Source organism: Protopterus annectens, chromosome 13.part0 (assembly GCF_019279795.1).
Source record: "Protopterus annectens isolate FY-2018-M chromosome 13.part0, PAN1.0, whole genome shotgun sequence".
Taxonomy (NCBI): Eukaryota; Metazoa; Chordata; order Ceratodontiformes; family Protopteridae; genus Protopterus; species Protopterus annectens.
Genome location: NC_056747.1, coordinates 806,319,856 through 806,338,010, shown reverse-complemented (window position 1 = coordinate 806,338,010; position 18,155 = coordinate 806,319,856). Strand labels below are relative to the sequence as shown.

At 41.9% G+C, this 18,155-nt stretch overlaps 1 protein-coding gene across 1 annotated transcript in view; it reads right to left on the bottom strand.

Moving 5' to 3' along the window:
• Positions 1 to 18,155, bottom strand: part of RPS6KB1 (ribosomal protein S6 kinase B1) — a 1,830,003-nt gene that overhangs the window by 592,148 nt on the left and 1,219,700 nt on the right. The gene's annotated exons all lie outside the window — the stretch shown is intronic.

Here is an 18,155-nt window from a genome sequence, read left to right as displayed (position 1 = left end):
ACAAATGAACTTAACTCAAGTGATCATATGGGCCATTTAACTGGCTGATCTTACAGCTACTGGGCACCAACATCTTGATACCTTGTCATGCAACCTCAATCCCTTGCAAAAGGTAATGTGGCTAAAGGGACATGTTTTTCTTTGCAATGTTAAGAAGGAGATAAGAGACATGATTATCTGTTTTACGGCTCTAATAAAGAAAATATCTATCAGCTTGGGTTCAATATAGCTCACCTATTTTTTTTTCTGGAACTGAAAACTTGAATCCAGCTGCTGTTTTTCATGACATCAGGGAAAGGATGAAAGAGGAAGGTACTCCAGTTTGATTGTGGAGAGCATATCATCTTCATACACATCTTCAATGAGGAAGCAGGCCCAAAATACCTCTTCCGTGTATTTTCCAGTTTCAGCAAATATATATACTGGAGGCAAACCATGGGACTAAAAGATGCATCCTCACAACCTGAGTTAGAAGGCTAAGATTTGTTCTGCTTCACACAACACTTCATTGGGGATACTGTGATAGATTTGTGTTTCTGTTTACCTGTACAGCCTTCACTGTTACCAGCAAAGGCTCTCTAGCTTAAAAATGAAAACTAGAAGTACACTGTACTGGGCGGAAACCAATGAAGGCTGCTGCTGTTGCTGTGCTAAAGCCACTTGTTGAATGACTTAAATATATCCTTCAGCAAACAATTTGTAATCACTTACTGGAGACAGGACATGAATGTTCATGTGTGCCCGAGGCACACAACCTCAAAGATTAAAAGAATTGTTTCTCCACAATAAAACATGCTGAAATTGGCTAAGAATTCCTACACCTGCAACATTCTTGCAGGATCCAAAGATATTGATATTGGTGCTTTTTTTCTTTTTTGAAGTATAAGTATCAAAGACTTAAAGACTGCTCACTTCTTAATGAATTGCTTCAAGATCCAAGCTTCAGAAGCTAAAGTGATGGTGCCCTTCTCTGTTGAGATAATGTGGAATATTTTTTTTAGTAATTTCAACAACTGCCTTTTATGAATTCTCGAGATTTTTCAGTTTCTTAGATTGGCATTTCCTTTCCTCTTTCTTCTCACTTCCTCTCTTTTCTTTTTACTCCTGAAAACTGAACTTTTTTTTTTTTTTTTTTTTTAAAAGACTTCAAACATTTCTCAGACACAATGAGGGCATTTTAATAAATTTTTTTGGCAAATACTGCAAGAAAGCACAGTTGTGTATACTTACCATAAATGTACATGTTCGAGTGTATTCACTGTTGCAGTCATCACATTTAGGTTATCTGCCTGCAGTTAGCCCTCAGCCGGGCTGAATACCAGAGTCTTTGGATTTCCGCATCGGTTGCTGTCGCTTCTTCCATGACGTCAGGTCGTCAGGGGTATAAAACATGCAGCAGACGCCATTACATCAGTTTTTCTTGCTCCAGATGTCAGGTGCCCCCACAATAGGAAGCAATTATATGGTATGGAACACCCCCAGCAAAAAGCAAATACACATGATATAATATATGCCAGACAAGGAGGAAAGGTAAAAGTCAACAGAAGTCAGGGGGCTGGAGGGAAAGTAACCAGGACTGCAACAGTGAATACACTTGAACATCTACATTTATGGTAAGTGTACACAAATGTACTATGTTCTTCGTGTTTTACTGTTGCAGTCATCATATTTGGGTTGATTCCCAAAGCTAAGGAAGGGTGGAGGTAGTTAAAGAGTATTAGGGCTAGCAATAAGGCCCTGTAAGACTGCAGTGGCAAATCCATCTCTGGATTTAGAAAAGATAGGCAGGTGGTAATGCTTGGTGAAAGTATGTACAGAGCTCCAGGTTGCAGCTTCCAGGATGTCCCTGGTAGGGACTCCTCTGAGAAATGCAGTAGAGGTAGATGCAGTCCTGGTGGAATGTGTTCTTATCCCCTGTGGGGTAGGTTTTCCATGGTGTTTGTAGCAGAAATGGATGCAATGTGCTATCCACTTGGAAATGGTTTGCTTTGAAATGGCCTTCCCCTCTGCCCCTGCAGCAAAGCTAACTAGCAGCTGGTCAGATTTTCTGAGAGGCTTAGTCCTGTCCAAACAGAATCTAAGCTGTCCGTGTACATCAAGAGAATGCAGTATCCTTTCCCCTTTATTCTGAGGATTAGGGAAAAAAGTAGGCAAATGCATGGACTGGTTTAGAGCCACACTAGACATCACCTTGGGCTTAAAGGATGGATTAGTCCTGAGGGGAAACTCTGTCCGCATGGAAGATAATGAAGGGTTCCACTGCCATGAGGGCCTGCAGTTCAGACACTCTTCTTTCTGAAGTGATGGCTAGAAGTAAAGCTGTTGTCCAAGAAAGGATTTTCAACTTTGCTGTAGCAGCTAGTTCAAAGGGGGAAGAATGAGTTTTTCCAATACAAAATTAAGGTCCCAGGCTGGAGTGGAGGGTCTTAAACGTTTGGCCCCTCTAAGGAATTTTTTTAGCAGGGGATGAGAGAAGAGGGGTGGCTCAGTATTATAATGTGCTGATATAGCAGAGGCATGAATCTTAATTGAAGAGAAAGATAGGCCCTTGTGGAGCATTTCTGTTAAATAATCTAGAATATGAGATAAGCTAGGCACCGTTTGCTCATCCCCTGAGCCTGGCTCCAGGAACAGTATCTTTTCCACTTTTCTGAATTGGATTTTCTAGTACTAGGCCCTCCTTGTCTCAAGAATGACATCCAACACCTGCTTACTGAGAGTTGCTGGAGGTGAGGTCAGGAAATTAGCCAGGCTGCAAGGTTCAGGGTTTGAAGCTGAGGGTGCAGAATCTGGCCTGCCTGCTGGGACAGCAGGGTAGGGGTCTGAGGCAGGTGCCAAGGTTGCAGCACTGTCAGACTGCGCAAAAGGAGGTTCCCAGTGCTAGTGTGGCTAGTCTGGTGCAATCAGTATTGTCCTTGGCTTGTCCTGTTTGATCTTTAGTAGAACCTTCAAGAGGAGAGGCAGAGGGGGAAAGGCATAAACTGAGAGGCTTTCCCAGGTAAAAGACAGGGCATCCACTTTCCAAGTTTAACTGTGGGGAGTTCTGGTGCAGAATTTGTTCAATTGGTAGTTCTGAGGGGAGGCAAACAGGTTTACCTCTGGTGTCCCCCATTTGTTCCCCAAGAGCTTGAATATTTTGTGTTCCAGTTTCCCTTTGTGTGGGTCCTTGAGATTGCTGCTTAAGTCATCTGCCAGTGAATTTAGTTTGCCTGGCAGGAATTGAGCTTGTAGGTTCACTTGGTAGCTCAAGGCTGTGTTCCACAGAGCCATGGCTAGTCTGCAGAGTGGATAGGAATGGGTTCCCCCTGCCTGTTTATGAATTGTCCTGAAAGAATAAGGTCTTTGAAGGCTGTCAGAGCATTCTTTACAGCTAACATTTCGTTTTGATTGATATGCAGGTGCATCTGTTTTGGGTTCCATTTGCCCTAAATGCATTGCCTTGCCATGTGAGACCTCATGCATAGTCTGATGCATCTGTCGTTAGGGTTTGGGCGGCAGGGGGTAGAGTGAAAGGGAGTCCCTTGTTGTGGGAGCAGGCCTCTGCCCACCAAAGGAACTCTGCCCTTAGACAAGGAATGATAGGAATCATTGTTTCCAGGTCCTGAGAATATTGACACCATAGACTTTTTAGATACCATTGAAGTTTCCTCATATGCAGTCTTGCATATGGAATTAACAGAATGCAAGAGACCATGAACCCCAAGACTTGCAGGATTTTCCTTGCAGATAGCTGGGTTTTTGTGGCCAGTAGTTTGAAGTAGGTTGTCAAATGAACTTGTTTCTCTGGAGTAAGGAATGCCATCTGGGAAGTTGTGTTCAAGCTTGCTCCCAGGAATACAATCTGTTGGCAGGGTAATAGGTGTGATTTCTTCTCATTGATGGTGCATCCCAGTGAAGTTAGAAGTTTCTTTACAAATGCCAGGTGCTGTAATAGCAAGGTCTGTCTCTCTGCCTGAATCAGGCAATCATCCAAGTATGGGTAAATCTGAATATTTCTCTGCCTGCAAAATGCAATGGCAGGAGCTGAGCACTTTGTGAATACCCTGAGCACAGCAGATAAGCCAAAGGGAAGTGAAGAGAACTGATAGTGCATGGAGTCTTTCCTGAAGCGTAGGAATTTTCTGCAGGATTCCCTTATTGGGATGTGCAGGTAAGCTTCTTTTAAGTCTAGAGTTGCCAGCCAGGCATCCTTAGCTAGCATAGGAAGAAGATGCTGAAGAGTTGGCATTTTGAATTTTGGAACCACCAGAAAGGTGTTGAGAATAGAAAGGTCCAGGAGAGGGCGCCAGGAGTTTTCTTTTCTGAGAACCAGGAACAGTCTTGAATAAAAACCTTGTCCCCTTTGTTCTGCTGGGGCAGGTTGAATAGCCTTGATACTGAGAAGAGAGAGAGAGCACTTGTTTTTGGGCCTCCGCCCACTGGTATGGGGGGAGCTCTGGACATCCACTTGGGGTTGGGAGTGAGTGGAAGTGGAATCTGTATCCTAGGGAAACTATGTTTAAAACTCATTTGTCTTGGGTAATGAGTTCCCAGTTTTTTGCATGCAGGGCGAGCTTTCGTCCTAAGGGAGCAAGTAGTTGAGCAAGGCTTGGTAGAGTTAAAGATTAGTCATTGTGTCATTTTTCCATAGGGGTGTGGCTTACTACTCCCTGCTTTGGAAGTGGGGGCCCCCACTGCTTATATCTGTGTATAGCCTGAGACTGAAGTCTTGGTGGTCTGCTGCTCCTGGGTTTGGACTGAGAAGGCCTGGAAGGGACTAGAAATGACCAGTTCTTTGAAGGCCAATGCCTACTGAATCTAGGTGGCTGTACATGTAAGAAATATTTAACAGTTTGCATAGATTTAGCTTTTTCCTCCATCCTTTTGAGGACTTCTGCTTAGTTGCCAAAAAGGCGCTCTTGGTGTAAGGGTGCATCCAGTAATTTAGCTTTAACATGATCTGGCAAGTTTTGTTCCTTAAGCCAAGCATGCCTTCTAAGTACAGACCCAGTGACAGCAGCCCTACAAGATGCTTCTAAAGCATCAAAACCACATTGCAAAGTTTGTTTACCTACTTGGTCAGCAGAATGCATTAACTCTTGTAAATCTGTGTGTTCAGCACAGTCAGGAATCAACATCATTTTCTGTTTAATTAAACCCATAATATGTTGCTGATATGAAACTGGCAATTTAAAGCCCTAATGGCCAAAGTAGCAAAGGTATATACCTTCTTACCCCATCTGTCTAAAGCTCTAGAATCCCTATCAGAAGGGGTAGGATTTTTGGCAGTAGTAGCCTTAATGTCTTTTGGTCCTTGGGAAATGGTCTCTGGATCCGGAGTAGGATTCTTGAAAAGGAATTTGTGAGAGTCAGGTACTCTGTAGTACCTGTCAGGTTTCCTGGGAGCTGGAGGCAAAGTGTCTGGGGTAAGGCTGGATTCCAAGAGAACACAGGAGGGACAGCTAGAGGCCTGTGCTGAGGCAGGTTTAAAAATTCCCTAAGTCTCTTTTTGAACTGAGAATAGTCCTGACTTTCCCAACGGAAATGCTCCCTAAGGGTATGCAAGGTTTCACCAAAAGAAAAATCTTCTGGAGGGGAAGCAGAGGGAATGAAATCCTCTGCATCAGAATCCTCATAAGTAGATAAGGGTAAATCCTGGTAGTCAGAAGGAACAGATATATCAGATTCCTGATCAGAAAGAAAATCAGTTTTAGGCCTCTTAGAGGGGGAGGCAGGCTTCCCCTAATTAAGGTAATAAGGTTTTCAGCCATTCTAATCATTTGTTTTTGAGGCATATGGGCCTGAGAATGCGCTTTTTTGGTTTTCTAGGCTTAGTGTGAGATTTAGGCCTGAGGAATTCAGAATTCTTAGCTTGAAACGAAGGCGTTGGTTTGATATGAAATCGGTAGGCCTGAATACACCCTCAGAAGCCGCTGCCTGCACAACGGCTCTGGACTCATGCAAGGTACAGACATCCACAGGTTCCATAGTCGAAGAAGCATCTCGTGGCATACCAGACTCTGAATGGGTCTTAGTAGAGGCCTGCAAATCTGTGGTAGTGGATATCAGGGGCCGCGAAAGCGCCTCACTGAGTACCAGCAGACTGGTGACTAGCTTATCGGAAGCATCCTCAGTTTTGGACCTATGTGGTCTGTCTCTGTCTTTATCCTTACGTTTTTTCGGAAGATCGGTAGTCGGATGGCTTAACGAAGCCATTTCGGAGTATGGAGATAGAGAACGAAAGTATTTAGCTACAAAAAGAGCCAGACATCTAATAGTTCGGGCGTTGAACAAGGCACAAAACCGACAGCGAGGGATGTCGTGGTCTGGGCCTAAACAGGTGACGCAGTAAGAATGAAAATCTCTATGAGGTATTTGCTTTGCACAGGCAAGACAATTGTTAATTTTTTCTGACATCAGTTAGAGCAAGAAAAAAGGATCCCCAATGGGGTACTTATCTTTTTGAAGACTTCAGGTCTGAAACTCGAAAAAGAAAATTTCAGGAGTTGGCCGACCGGCACTTTTGAACTGCTTATGCTTCGGGCACCGCACGGCAAGAAAGACTGATGTAATGGTGTCGGCTGCATGTTTTATACCCCTGACGACCTGACGTCATGGAAGAAGCAACAGCATCCAATGCAGAAATCCAAAGACTCTGGTATTCAGGCCAGCTGAGGGCTACCTGCAGGCAGATAACCAAAATAAACACGAAGAAAGTACAGTTGTGTACACTTACCATAAATGTAGATGTTCAAGTGTATTCACTGTTGCAGTCATTACATTTGGGTTATCTGCCTGCAGGTAGCCCCCAGTCGGCCTGATTAACAAAGTCTTGGGTCTGCGTTGGTTGCTGTCTCTTCTTCTGTGATGTCAGGTTGTCAGGGGTATAAAACATGCAGCCGACGTCATTACATCAGTTTTTCTTGACCCATATGTCAGGTGCCCCCCTAATGGGAAGTAATTCAATCTATAAATATACAAGGTTATACCTCAAACAAAAAAGAAAATACACCAAAAAGCTTTTAAGCATTGAAAAGGAGAGAAGAGGTATAGTCAAATGAAGTCAGGGGGCTGGAGGGAGGGTAACCAGGACTGCAACAGTGAATACACTCGAACATCTACATTTATGGTAAGTGTACACAACTGTACTATGTTCTTCGTGTTTCACTGTTGCAGTCATTACATTTGGGTAGAGTCCCAAAGCTAAGGATGGGAGGAGGAATTTAGATAGCATTAGGACCAGCTATAAGGCCCTACAAAACTGCAGTGGCAAAGCCAGCTCTGGATTTAGAGAAAATTGGCAAATGGTAATGCTTGGTGAAAGTATGTACAGAACTCCAGGTAGCAGCTTCTAGGATGTCCCTGGTAGGTACACCTCTGAGAAAGGCTGTAGAGGTAGATGCAGCCCTGCTTGAGTGGGATCTGATCCCCTGTGGGATAGGTTTTTCCATGGTGCTTATAGGAAAAATGAATGCAATGGCATATCCATTTGGAGATAGTTCGCTTTGAAATAGCCATCCCCTCTATCCCTGCAGCAAATGCCACCAGCAGCTGTTCAGATTTCCTTTGAGGTTTAGACCTGTCCCAGTAGAATCTAAGTTGTCTGTGCACATCTAAGGAATGCAGTATCTGTTTCCCTTTGTTCTGTGGAAAAGGAAAGAAGGCAGGCAAATGAATGGACTGATTAAAGGCCACACTGGATACCACCTTTGGCATGAAAGAGGGACTGGTCCTGAAGGACACCCTGTCCGCATGAAAGATGATGAAAGGCTCCACTGCCATAAGGGTCTGTAATTCAGATATCCTTCTTGCTGAAGTGATGGCTAAAAGGGAAGCTGTTTTCCAAGAAAGGAATTTTAAATCTGCAGTAGCAGCTGGCTCGAAAGGAGGAAGGGTGAGTTTCTCCAATACAAAGTTAAGATCCCAGGCTGGAGTTGGAGCTCTCCTGGGTGGTCTTAGATTTTTGGCCCCTCTGAGGAAATGCTTGAGCAGTGGAAGAGAGAAGAGGGGAGGTTGTGTGTTATAATGAGCTGAAATGGCTGAGGCGTGAATTTTTATTGAGGAAAAAGACAGGCCCTTGTGAAGCATATCAGTTAAGTATTGTAAAATGTGAGGTAAATTAGGCACTGCTGTGCTCATCCCTTGAGAATGGTTCCAGGCACAGAATCTTTTCCATTTTTTGGCATAAGATTTTCTAGTAGTATGCCTCCTTGCCTCTAAAATGACACCCATCACTGGTTTGCTGAGGGATGGTAAAGGAGAGCTTAGGTAATTAGCCAGGCTGCTAGGTTCAGTGTTTGAAGCTGAGGGTGCAGAATCTAGTTCACCTGCTGAGACAGCAGGGTAGGAGTCTGAGGCAGGTGCCATGGGGCCAACAGTGACACACTGCGCGGGAGGGGGTACCAGTGTTGGCATGGCCAGGCTGGTGCAATCAAAATCATCCTTGGTTTGTCTTGTTTGATCTTTAGTAGTACTTTGGAGAGCAGAGGCGGAAAGACATAAACTGATAGGTTTTTCCAGCTGAAGGACAGAACATCCACTTTCCAAGCTTGTCTGTGGGGAGTCCTTGCACAAAATATTTCCAATGGATAGTTCTGGGGGGAGGCAAACAGGTCTACATCTGGGCTCCCCCACTTGCTTGTCAACATGTTGAAAATCCTTCGTTCCAGTTTCCACTCGTGTGGGTCCATGAGGGTTCTGCTTAGTCCATCTGCCAGTGTATTTAGTTTTCCTGGCAGGAACTGAGCTTGTAGATGTACATGGTAGCTCAAGGCTGTGTTCCACAATGCCATGGCTAGTCTACAGAGGGGGTAGGAATGTGTACCTCCCAGCTTGTTTATGTACCACATAACAGTGGTGTTGTCCGTCTTTACCACTGATTGTCCTGGAAGAATGTGGTCCATGAAGGCTGTCAGAGCATTCTGTACAGCTAACATTTCTTTATGACTGATGTGAAGGTGCATTTGAATTGGGTTCCATTTGCCCTGAATGCACTTCCCTGCCAGGTGCACCCCCCCATGCATAGTCTGATGCGTCTGTTGTTAGGGTTTGGGCGGCAGGGGGTAGTGTGAATAGTAGTCCCTTGTTTTGTTGGCAGGTCTCTGTCCACCAAAGGAACTCTATGCGTAGACAAGGAATGATAGGAATCATTGCTCTAGAGCCTAAAAATGTTGACACCATACGCTTTTTAGACACCATTGTAGTTTCCTCATATGCAGTCTTGCATATGGAATTAGAAGAATGCAGGAGGCCATGAACCCCAAGACTTGTAGTATTTGCCTTGCAGATAGCAGGGTTGTTGTGACCACTTGTTTGAAGTAGGTTGTCAAGTGAATTTGTTTCTCTGGCGTGAGGAAAGCCATCTGGGAAGTTGTATTCAAGCTTGCTCCCAGGAATATAATTTGTTGACAGGGTACCAGGTGTGATTTCTATTTGTTTATGGTATACCCCAGACAAGTTAGCACCTTCTGTACAAAAGCCAGATGATTCAAAAGTATGTACTGATTTTCTGCCTGAATTAGACAATCGTCCAGGTATTGGTATATTTTGATATTTCTTTGCCTGCAAAATGCAATGACTGGAGCTAGGCACTTTGTGAATACCCTGGGCGCAGTAGATAAACCAAAGGACAGTGCAGAGAACTGATAGTGCGTGTAGCCTGCTTTGAAGCATATGTATCTTCTGCAAGATTCCCTGATTGGGATGTGCAGGTATGCTTCCTTTAAATTTAGTGTTGCCAACCAGGCATCCTTGGTTACCATAGGAAGTAACTGGTGAAGAGTCAGCATCTTGAATTTTGGAATCACCAAAAAGGTGTTTAGAGTAGGCAGGTCCAGGTCAGGATGCCATGAATCGTCTTTTCTGGGTACCAAGAAATATCTCGAGTAGAAACCTTGTCCCTTTTTCTCTTCTGGTACCAACTGAATAGCTCCTATGCTTAAAAGAGAGAGTACTTGCTTTTGGGCCTCTTCCCACTGCTTTGGTGGTAGATCCGGCCAACCGCTTGGAGTTGGTGACGTGTGAAAGTGAAATCTGTATCCTTGGGAAAATATATTAAAAACCCATTTGCCCTGGGTAATGAGTCCCCAGTTCTTTGCATGAAGTGCAATCTTTCCCCCCAAAGGGGCTGTCAGTTGAGAAGTGCTTGGAAGTTTTAAAAAGAAGTCATTGAAACAGTTCACCATAGGGGGGAGTTTTATTACTCCCAAACTTGAAAGTGGAAGCCCCCCACTGCTTAGTCCTGGGTGTCCCCTGGGACTGAAGCCTGGGTGCTCTGCTGGATCTGGGTTTGGACTGAGAAGGTCTGGAAGAGGCAGAAAAGGACCAGTTCTTAGAAGGCCAATGCCTACTAAATCTTGGAGGTTGCACTTATAAAAAGTCTTTAACAGTTTGCATAGGTTTAGCTTTTTCCTCCATCTTTTTAAGAACTTCTTCTGCCTTGTTGCCAAACAGGTGGCCCTGATTTAAGGGAGCATCCAATAATTTCACTTTAACATGATCTTGCAAGGATTGCTCCTTAAGCCAAGCATGCCTTCCAAGTACAGACCCAGTTACATCAGCCCTGCAAGATACCTCTAGTGAATCAATACCGCATTGCAATGTATGTTTACCAACTTGCTCAGCAGAATGCATAAAATCCTGTAAATCCTTATTTTCAGCACAATCAGGAGTCAACATCATTTTCTGTTTAAGCAATCCAATAATATGCAGCTGATACTTTAACATAGGAAACTGGCAATTCAAGGCCCTAATGGTCAAAGCTGCAGACGTGCATACCTTCTTACCCCATTTATCCAGCGCCCTGGAGTCTCTATCAGAGGGGGTAGGATTTTTGGCAGTAGTAGCTTTAATGCCCTGGGGTCCCTGTGAAATGGTTGCAGGATCCGCAGTAGAATTTTTGAAAAGGAACTTGTGAGAGTCAGGAACCCTGTAATATCTATCAGGTTTTCTGGAAGCAGGAGGTAAAGAGTCAGGGACCATGCTAGATTCTGAAAAGGCATCATCAACAATGTCCAGTACAGGAGATATAGCTAAAGGCCTGTGCTGAGGCAGGAGTAAGAAATCCCTAAGCCTCTTTTTAGAATCGGAGAAATCCTGACTTTCCCAACAAAAAAGCTCCCTGAGAGTATGCAAGGTTTCACCAAAAGAGAAATCCACTGGGGGGGGGTTAGAGTCCTCAGCACCAGAATCCTCATAGATAGATAAGGGTAAATCCTGGTCATCAGAGGAAACGGAAATTTCAGAATCCTGGTCAGAAGTATCATAAGCAAACTCAGTCCTAGGTCTCTTGGGGGAAGGTTGGCTTCCCCTGATTAAAGCAATAAGGTCTTCAGTCATTTTTATCATTTGTTCTTTAGGCATAGAAGCCTGACCATGCGGTCTGGGCGTCAGTTTTCTAGGCATGGTTTGAGTTTTAGGCCTTGAAGAAGAAGATGGTGCCGGTTTAATATGCAAGTCAGTAGGCCTGAATACACCCTCTGAAGCCGGTGCCTGCACAGCGGCTCCGGACCCATCCAAGGTAGAGACATCCGTAGGTTCCACAGTTAAAGCATCTCGCGGTATACTGGACTCCAAATGGGTCTCAGTAGAGGCTTGTGAATCTGAAGTAGCGGGTATCAGGGGCTGCGAAAGTGCCTCACTGAGTACCGGTGAAGTGGGCAGCCTGTCTTTGTCTTTATCTTTGCATTTCTTCGGAATGTCATTATTCGGATGGCTTACCGAAGACATATCAGGATAATCGAACAGAGCACCAAAAAATTTAGAAGGCAAATATACCAACGATGGATAGTTCGTGGTTTAAATAAGGCACAAAACCGACAGCGAGGTATGTCGTGGTCAGGGCCTAGGCAAGGAATACAGTACAAATGAAAATCTTTATGAGGTATTTGCTTTCCACAAGAAATGCAATTATTTACTTTTACCGACATCGGTTTAGAGCAAGAAAAAGTTTCCCCAACGGGGTACTTAGCTTTTAGTTGAAGACTTCGGTTCTGAAACTCGAAAATGAAAATTTCAGGAGTCGGCTGACCGGCACTTGCGAACTGCTTCTGCTTTGGGCACTGAAGGGCAAGAAAGACTGATGTAATGATGTCAGCTGCAAGTTTTATACCCCTGACGACCTGACGTCATGGAAGAGACAGCAACCGACGCAGGACCCAAGACTTTGTTAATCAGGCCGACTGAGGGCTACCTACAAGCAGATAACCCAAATGTAATGACTGCAACAGTGAAACACAAAGAACATCGTCCAAGTTTATACTCAGGCCCTAATCAAAACAAGCACTGGGTGTAGTAATTTTTAGGAACAATTTATCTGTCTCAAAGCACAACTGCTGATAATTTAGAGGAGAAGACAAAGCTACTTCAAAAAGAAAGTCAATGTGATATTTTTTTCTTGAAATTTTCATAACAAATTAAATAAGTGCAGTAAAAACCTCTATGATGACACAGAAGAACTAGTGGTACTCAGAGGCTGAGAACTGCAGTGACATACACCAACTCGGGATTTATATGTTATGTCACACTACCTTGTGTGTACTTTCAGAGGTACAAGGACACCATTACCTTTGCAAAGCAAAAGGAAGCAGAAGATGGGAAACTCAAATGTAATGATTTACTATAATACTGACTCTCCCCAAAATACACAAAAAAATAGTTAATATATGTAAAATATCAACATACAGTAGAACCAAAATGACAGTCTGAAAATGAAAGTTAATTTGCAAAGACAAGCCATCTCCACTGTGTATAGAGGTAAATCCATACTGACAATTCAGTTATTCTAAATTTGATTATATGCATGAGTTAGTGGAGTAACCACACAGAGAGAAAACTGACAAAGCAATGTCTGCTCACCCTCATGGGCTGAAGAGCTAGATGATGCAAGCCACTTCTGTGATTTTCACACTGAATTCCCAATGAAGACCAGAGACTGACAGAGCTGGTTCCTTTTAAGGGGTGCAGGGTTGGTTCAATGGACATCACTCACAAAAAGGGGAAACATATCCTCAGCACACATCCACTGCATGTTACCCTGTTGGACCTCAGCAAACACCCTGAATATACATGAATGATGGCACTACCCTTGCACTTGTCCCTAGAAAAATAAATAGGCTGTATGTTTCTCACCCCTGGAGGCCAACAGAACAAGAAGAAAAGAGGATTAATGCTCACAGAAAACTGAAGTAGCAACATACAAAAACACTAGACCCATAAAATGACAGGCTCACAAAATGGTCTTATACATCCATCATAATATTTATTATTCAAAATATATTGTTATGGCGAGTAAGCTTGTGCACTTTATTACATTCACTATATGGATTATAACTGCTGGGACCCAGAATAAGAGAAGGACAGCGCCAGTGAAATCTTAGCGCCCAGAAATGGATGAATTGCCAACAACATGGTCTGCGGAACAGCAAATGTAAATCTTGCTATATGTCGACCTAATTAATCGTTAAGATATCAAAGCTTAAAGAAATTATGAATGGATACCCAAGAAGCAGCTTGGCAAATATCTAAAGAAGAGTGCAGTCAGTAGTTGCTGACCTAGTGGATGAGCCATAACCATAAATGAACATGTCACACAAGAAAATAATGCAAGACACTTGAAAACATCTGTGCACTGACTAGAAAACCCTGCAAAACACAAACAGCTTATCAAATTATCACAGTGCTATAGTCCTTTCTCTGTACTGTCCAAGATATAACTGCACATTCATTGTGTATGTGGGATTTCTTTACCCATGTTCTTTTATTTAGGAAAGATGAATTGTTCATTTGAAAGAAATTTCTGACCACTGTTTATAATATACATACATGTTAACAGACACCACGTCCTTGTGGAAAAGTGGGTAAAGATATTTACATATCAAAGCCTGTATTTCTGGAAGTCTCTTGAATGAATTACTTGTTAGCCAGAAAAGGTATTTTCCAATAGATATCAGAGGTCTGTTGAAGTAATAGGCCGACAGAGGTACATTTCATTTCTATTTCATAAAATTAAAACCACCATGTAAGTACAGAATAGGGGCTGTAAATAAAGAACCCCTTGACTAAAAGAGAAAACAGTGACATCATTAACTTGATGTTGGATCTATACCTTTAGCTTTGCACCAAAAAGAAAACCTGATCCATTAAGACAAATGTAATTTTAAAGTGACCAGTCTTTTAGGCCTGTTTTAGACAGAAACCGAGATGTCTAGTATCAACCCAAGATACTCATATGCTCTTACCTCTGACTCGAGGTTTGGATGTAGAGCACTGCCACTGAGTTAACAGTGAGAGGAAGGATTACTAGTCTAACAACTGACATTTATTTTAGAAGAACAAACCAATATGGACTTGGCCAGCAAGTCTTCTTACATTTTAGTAACAGCTTTAAAAATCAGAGGAACAGGATGAATGCATAAATGTATTTTATTTACTGATTTCACCAACCAGGAATGGACAAAGCCCATTTTTTGTGCAGACTTGGGAAGAAAAACTCTAAGCAAAGTTAAATACAACATACAATGTTGCAAAAAGTGTCAAGTAGAAGAGAATTTATATAAAACAAGATGAAGATTACACACAAAGCAACATTTAGTTGAATGAATATGATAAACTTAACACAACACATAATACACAAAAACTAAAACGTAATACAAAACATAAATATAGTAAAGCTATACAGCATATCACACCAAGGTGAGTGCTTTATGGATTTAGGTAATACTGGAATTTCCTACTAGCATGGCTCTGGCAGATATGGAAAGGTGCTGATGTTACTGTTAGAAGAATGGCAGCTACAGTGCCAGCTTTGTATAAGTTTATGATTCCACATGACAGAAAAGTTGGCTGTCCATTCACCTGTGACTATGGACGAAATTTAATGCAAAATAAAATGTGGGAAGCAGAGATATCTTTTGTTAAGAAAAAATTGGGTCAGTCCTGTTTCCTTTCATAAGGGACTAAAAATCCTTGCAGAGTATCAGTCAAGGTATTTGTCCACCTTAGAATATAAAATGGCCTGAACTGACAAGTCCATGTGAATTGTTTGTTCCCCGGCAACCATATTTAGTCTGCAAATAAGACAATAATTCCTGACTCTGTCTGCTGATTATCAGACATCAAAAGTGCACCTTCTATGACAACCTAAAAGGCACCAGGTCTTAGGACTGACTTGAATGGCTAATGGCACCAGGTGAAAAGCCAGTATTCAAATAAGACCCCCCCCCCCCCGGATATGGGGTAATACTTGTACTTTCAGATTCTAGAGTTACAGGCTTCTGACATCTGAAGCATGGGGATGTGCTGGGACATCCGAACACAAGGAAAATCAGGCCACACGGCTGGACATCTGCCTATGTAATCTCACATGTTATGAATCATACTACAGCAGTAATCTTACAACAAATATCACTAGGACTTAAAAAAAACTCTGATGACTACCTGGATGGCTGCTATATCGAAGACCAAGAAGTCACCCCACAAAGGGGATCAAATGAGAGTACAATGTTGTTTGATAGTCAACAAGCACGTAGGTGAAAGATATACTAAAAATATGGTTCTTTACAAAGAACACACTGAAGCTCCAGGATCCTGCAAGCATACGTGATTGGTAAGAAACGCATTTTCCAAGAGATGAACTTTAGAACCAAAACTACTGAACTTCAAGAAAGAATAAAAAAAAGGCATGGCTGCTAATACTGAAATGCAATTCTCAAGGAGGACAGAGACTCCTCAAATGTACGTAGAAAAGCAGAAATTTGTTAAGAAACTGAATAATATGATGGTGCTGAGCCAAAACACTGCTTCTGTTAGATCTTAACTGGCTGAAACTATGACAGTGCAAATTCTTAGACATTTGTTAAATGAGCAGTTAGTCTGGTTCAAAGTCACTTTTTGGATACTACCCTGGCTGAAAGGCAAACAGCAGTTTAAAATTAATACAAGTTTAATAGAAGTGTACAACATGCAACTTAAATCTCAAAACGAATGCTAGTCCCATGGCATGCCAAATGTTACATGAATGTAAAAAGTGCTACATTCATAAACGAATCATGAATTCACACAGCAGGACAGAAAATACAAATAGCTACAGAACTATTCAGGTGTTACAGCAGTCCTTCTGTGGCACATCTCATTACCAAGGGTTTTGCATCCAGGAAGAAAGAGGTCATCATTTCTCTCTACTCTTCACTCATTAGACTAATCATAGAGTATAATGCCCCATTTGGCATGTACCTCACTAGACACATGCAACAGCTGGAGAGGCCACAAAAGTACCTCACAGAGGATCCTAGGCCTTAAACACATGTCCTGCATGGACAGACTCAAAAAAACCCCAGCTATTCTGTCTCATACTGTCTACTAAGAGGTGATCTCTGCTTGATTTACAAAGGCATTTCTGACCCCTACATCTCTGCACCACACACGCCAGAGACCTCAACCTCTTTACCAACACAACATGCTGGAGGGACAGGTTCATAACCCACTGCCCATGCTCTGGAACAGACTTCCAATACATGTGAAGCAGAGCACCTCACTGGCCCTCTTCAAGAGAAATCTTGATGAGTGGATGGGAAATAGAAAGTTCACCCCAAGGATCACTCCATTGGCTCTACTTGATAGAGGCACTGGGAACTAACGTCAGGCGGCACAATGCCAAGGCACTTCTATGGGCTAGGCTTGTAAAGACTCCAGGGCCATTAGCCTAGTACACATCTATGAACCTCTCTCTATGTAGATATATATATATATATATATATATATATACACACACACACACATATATATATATATATATATATATATATATATATATATATATATACATACACACACATACATATACACACACACACACACACACACACACACACACATATATATATATATATATATATATATATATATATATATATATATATATATCCACCCATTAAGCTAAGCTGTACACAATATACTACACATGTTTTTTACATCTGTGAATACATCTAAAACATTTGAAATTAAACAAATGGTGATTTGCAATACTGCTTGGTTAACCTATAGGGTAATCTGTACATGCAGTGCCTTTTGTGTGGGTCAGACCAGCAGGTCATGGAAATAAAGAATATCATTGCATATCAGTAACATAAAATGCAAAATAAGCACCTTTTGACATACTAAACAGTGGTTTATACTTTCATAGATACTAAGAGATTAATTATGGATGGCCTATCAAATAATGAATGGCAAACAGTTTTGTGCAGAAAGGAGTGCCCCAATTACATAGCGCTAATCCTAACCCTGCCCCAACACTAGCCTACACATTATGTTACTAAAAACCCTTATCCAAAACAGTGCCACTACACAAAACAACAGGACACAAAACACAAAAAAAAACAGTAAATCCATCCCCTTACCTTACCCTCTAAAAGTCTCAAATACATACAGCCACTATAACCTTTTCAAGTCATTAATTTTCCTGCACACTCCTATTTACAAACACTAAAAATAATAAAAGCAAGCAACGGAAGGAACTAGGCAGTAGTAAAAATCACAAAGCCCAAACAGGAATAAGACTAAAACAAGTCTCAGTTCAGCTCATAAACGCCAAAAAGCCAGCAGGGTGCAGAACCATAAAAACTCCTTTATTGTAGTCGACCAGAGGTAAGCGCTTTCACTATACAGATTCATCAGATCATTAAGCAACTACTAACACAGCACCATATAAACTACCATGAATTAAGCAGCAGCCAATGACTAGGTCACCTCAATCAATATACTAATCAAACAATAAAACTAATTTACAAAAATGTATGAATATAAAAATAAAAACACTAAGACACAATATAATAATATATACATGTGTAAATACTTAAATAAAAATAAAAATGGAAATAAAAATAAAATTAACTAAGGGGAGGTGAAACACAGTCATACTTTTAACTTCAGTGTTACTGAAATAATTAATCCTAGCATTAGAGGAGGTGATTTATGTATACACACTGAGCACAGAGAAGCCTGCTGGATTATTGTGCTCCGTGCTGATAGGGGCAGGGGATTAAATGAAAGGGCTTTCATTAAGCCTGTTTTGTAGAAAAGGTGGTTACATAAATGAGCAGGTTTATATTGTTTTTGTTGTTTATGTGTGAATACATATGAATTGATACATACATGTAATGTGACTCATTTTCATAGGTATG